Consider the following 5,054-nt stretch of genomic DNA (forward strand, 5'->3'; position numbering starts at 1 on the left):
ACAACAACAACAACAACAACAACAACATCAACAAAAAGACCCACTTGATTGCCAGTTCCCTTAAAAAATAACAGTTATCCAAAAACTCTAGGATAAAAGTCTTGATACCTTCTTATCCTGTAAAAAAAAAAAAAAATGAAAAAACGTATCATATTCTCCCCGTATCAACTGCATAATTCCCTCCTTATTCTATACAAAAGCTATCATTCTTCCTTCCCTATTGAACAAAACACACATTTACTCCTTATCTTACATATCAAACCACTAAGTCAACCGCCAAGACACACAGACACCTTACACCACTATCTCCATCACCTCCGATCACTATCTTCATCCACGTAATATATTTAAGCACAGGTATTTCCGGAGCCTTTATCTCTGCACTATTTCCTCACTATCAGGCGTTATCTATGAGTATTACGCACCACAATGTAAGAGACCGGTAAACTCCTTGTCTTTTTTCCCCCTCTATCTTTCTTTCAGTGCGTGAAGGAGGTCAGGAAGGAGAGAAGCTTGGGTGAAGGAGGGAGGGAGGGAGGAAAGGAGAGGAATATGGTTAAGTAAAGAGAGAAGGAAGGAGAGAAGGAGATAAACATTGGTAGGTAAAGAAGGAAGGAAGGAAGGAAGGAAGGAAGGAGAAACATGGGTAAGTAAAGATAGAAAGAAAGGAAAAAGAAAGAAAGAAAGAAAGAATGAAGGAAGGAAGGGAGAGAAATATCGGTCAGTACAGATGGAAAGAAGGAAAGAAGCAAGGAAAGAAGGAAGGAGAGAAATATGGGAAGGTAAATAAGGAAGGAAGGAAGGAAGGAAGGAAGGAAGGAAGGAAGGAAGGAAGGAAGGAAGGAAGGAAGCAGATAAAAGGCTGTTAATTTACGTCTCTCCTCTCAACTTGAACAAAAAGCTGCAAGAACGTAAATGAAATGTTCTCCACACGGAATAACGTTTTTTTTCCCTCTCTTTCACTTTTAATACGTGAAGGAAGTTAGGAAGGAAAGCAACATGGGTAAAGGAAGGAAGAAAGGAGGCAATTGTAATATTTCCCCTCTCTAAACACGTAGAGCTGCAGGAACGCAAATGAAGTGCAATCTAGTAATATTACGTGATTCTCCACACTAAATGACGTTGATTATGTTTTCCTTTCTCTCTGAAGCTCATACAGGAAGACTGATGATCTAGTCGCTGCTTTCATTCCACCATTTAACCTCCTCCTTTAGTTTCCCCTTAATTATGATTCACCACCGGGCTGATCTGGCTAACCGCATGCCTCCGCTCCTCCTGCGGCCTCGTTGTACAAGGCTTTCTTCTTCCTCTCGCCCCTATTCTGTCCAAATCTCTAATGCAAGAGTTAACCAGCATTCTCAATCATTCATACCTTTCTCTGGTAAACTCTGGAACTCCCTGCCTGCTTCTGTATTTCCATCTTCCTACGACTTGACTTCTTTTGAGAGGGAGGTTTCAAGACATTTATCCCTCATTTCTGGATAACTCGTGATCTTTAAGGGAACTGCCAACCCAGTGGGCCTTAGTTTTTTCAATTTTTTCTGCCCTTGGCCAGTTTCCTCTCCTGCATAAAAAAAAAGAATCATCACTATCACCACTTTCATCACTATCAGCCTAGCGTGTAATGAGATACAAGCTACATGCCCTCGTAACTCGCCATCAATACATCAATCAATCAAGGAAGGAAGCAAGCAACGCCGACGACTTCTAATCAATTGACAGGGTGATGAGTCATGGTGGAGTCGTGTAAGGTCCACCATTCCCAGTGTGCTAAGTGTTTTATCGCAATCTCGTGTCCTTAGGGTCAGTGGGAGGCTACAAAATGGTCAGGGTTTACAAGGAGACTGTTTGAGGCATGTCGCTAATTTCTTCAGCACCAGGATGCGTTTTCTTATTCATTTTGACTATTTGGCGATTTTATACAGCTTGAGAAACTTATGCTGGGATTAGAATAATGAAGACTGAGGCTATTAATCTTTTTTCACATCCTTAGACCTTTCCTAATGCAAATGAAATAATCTAACCACACCCAAAATTCAAGGTAGAAATGCGTCTCAGTGTTGAAGGGGTTAAAGAAGGTTTCAAGACAATTTTCCTGTGATTTTTGAATTGTATAAGTATTTTTTTGTTGGTGGGGGGGGGTAGGGATGACACCTAAGTGGGCCTTTATCTTCTTCTCCAATTAATTTCGTTGGCTTTGACTGGTGTCCTCCCTATGTAGAAACAAAGACACTCGCTGGGTTCATCATTTCATAGAGGCTCTAATGTGTCGTAAGTTGCATGGCGTTATGAGAATCAATGTCTAAAAGTACGAGGGTTGGTTAAATATTCGTAAACAGACTCATCTATAGAGAACACAAGGTAAAAACGATAACAATACAATTAACAGGGACAGGAACGCACTTACCTGAAGCCTCCACTAAGACAAAGGCCAAAAGTACCTCTGGGAGACTAGATTTATACAGCTGCCTTAGGAAGTGAAGCCAAATACTAGTACGTCTCAGAAAAAAAAAGTAAATAAAATGAAATAAATCAATATCAGATAACCTACCTCCACCTATCACACCACGGCTGTTCTTGGACTTCGGGCACTTGATACAGAGCAGTTCACGGGTTTACTAATTCCTAATCGATCCACTGACGTGATACTCAATTGACTTAGTGCAATCTCTTCTCAGGGCTACTCAGTACATTACCACAAACTATTTCACACATCTAGTAGCAAAGGGTCGTATTTTTAAAGGTTTTGCCCTACCAGGTCTATCTTCAAGTGGTTAATCGAGTTTTCAAGAATGATTTTCCTATTGTTGATGCAGGAACCTTATCAAACTGTCACTGGGATCATGAACACGTCCTTGAAAATCCAGGGCTATCTTTAAATGCTCAACACATGATAACTCCATTTTTCAAGGAAGATTTTTCCTGCTGACGATGGCAAAGTTTTCTTAAAATATTACTAGAAATGTGAACACGTCCCTAGAAACACAAACAGATTCTACCAGAGCTGCTAAAATACGCCAAAAAAGTCACTACAGCTGATGCAAAACACCTCTTGAATTATCACCAGAAACATGAATACGTTCTTGGAAAACCAATTAGATTCTACCAGAGCTGCTGAAATACGCCAAGGAAGTCACTAAAGCTGATGCACAAACATTTCTTGAAATATCACTAGTCATGAAAACGTCCTTGGAAACACAACTAAATTCTACTTGAGTGACAAAAATACTAACGCTGATACATAAGACCTTATATCATCACCAGAATCATGAACACGTCCTTGGGAATTCTACCAGGGTGACTGAAATACGCTACGACAAACAGGTAATGCAAAAGACTTCACAAACTATCCTCAAAATCCTGAAGAAAGTCCTTGGGAACCCACACAAATACTACCAGAGCGACTACAATACGCCAAGATAAGTCACTGAAGCGTCTGACAACACCATTTATAGTGACACACTTACCAATTAAGCCCACCATGGCTAGGAGGAGCTGCGTCTTATCCACCGCTGCCACCAAATGTGTAAACTTCACCACCCAGAAAACGAGATTGACAGTAACGAAGCAAAGGGTCTAGCGTCCCGTGGCTCTGCTCTTACTGCGGCGCCCGTGCTAAAACCTACACCACGAGGAAAAACAAGAGGACGACTGAAGAAAAGATGACGAGACAAATGCGTAGTGCGTCGTAAGGTTTCTGTGTTTCTCACGTCCACCGCCCTCTTCCTAATCCTAAGCACTCTCTGTCTCTCTCTCTTTCCACTGGATCTACCTTCTTCCTCAAACGTGCCTCTCCTCTACCTCCCATTCATCACTCGCTCTTTTCCTGTTTCCCTTTCATCGCTTCTCTCTCTCTCGCCTTTCCATATCTCCCTCTACCTCCCTCCATCACTACTCTCTACCTCCTTTCCATGTCTCCTGCCGCCCTTCCATCATTTTTCTCTACCTACCTTCCATATTCCCTCTCTGCTTCCACTTCATTTCTCCTTCTACTTTCCCACCCATCTCTCTCTCTCTCTCTCTCTCTCTCTCTCTCTCTCTTCCGTATCTCCCTCTGCCTCCCCTCCATCTCTCCCTCTGTCCTTCCCTTCCCTTCCTATACCACAGACTAAACACGCGCCTCGTCTCGTGACCTGTGTACTAGAGAAAACAAATACGAAATACAAAACCTTTGATAAATAAACACATTGAACTGAACCACTAACTAATCAACCACTGAACTATTTAACAGATTACCTCACTGGCATTTTAACCCTTTCTGTACCATTGACGCGTTTCCATATTCATTCTGCTTACTATTTGGTGACTTTATACAGCTTCAGAAATTTATGTGGGGGGATTAAAATAGTGAAAACTGTAGCCATTACTCTTCTGCACCTCCATAGACCTTACCTAATGTCAATGAAGTGGTTTAATCGTACACAAACCTCAAGGTAAAAATGTGTCCCAGTACTGAAGGGGTAAAATACATCAATAAATAAGGATTAATTAGTGAAATATTGAAAGAAGAGTTATATAAATCGTTAGAGTGAAACAAAAGGTAGATACTTTGGTGTTATTTTTACATTCAGAGAGTAAAGTGAGGAAGAGGGGAAGGAATAGTAATAGAAATAGTAAAAGGGTGCTCTTAATTACGAATGCTACCGTGTGTGTGTGTGTGTGTGTGTGTGTGTGTGTGTGTGTGTGTGTGTGTGTGTGTGTGTGTGGACTGCAACTACCAAACACTTCCTTGTCTAGTTAATCACAAGCCCCTTCAATGCTTACTTTCATGGACATAGCAGTAAAATCGAAGCGTCACTTTAAATTCTCTCTCTCTCTCTCTCTCTCTCTCTCTCTCTCTCTCTCTCTCTCTCATCTTAAGACTCTCTCAGGTGATTAGTCATGTGTGTGTGTGTGTGTGTGTGTGTGTGTGTGTGTGTGTGTGTGTGTTGCTATCACGGAGGTCTGCATTCGATAAGACGGTGATTGGATAACGAGAGAGAGAGAGAGAGAGAGAGAGAGAGAGAGAGAGAGAGAGAGAGAGAGAGAGAGAGAGAGAGTTATATCACCCTCTG

Source organism: Portunus trituberculatus, chromosome 25 (genome assembly GCF_017591435.1).
Source record: "Portunus trituberculatus isolate SZX2019 chromosome 25, ASM1759143v1, whole genome shotgun sequence".
NCBI classification, from domain to species: domain Eukaryota; kingdom Metazoa; phylum Arthropoda; class Malacostraca; order Decapoda; family Portunidae; genus Portunus; species Portunus trituberculatus.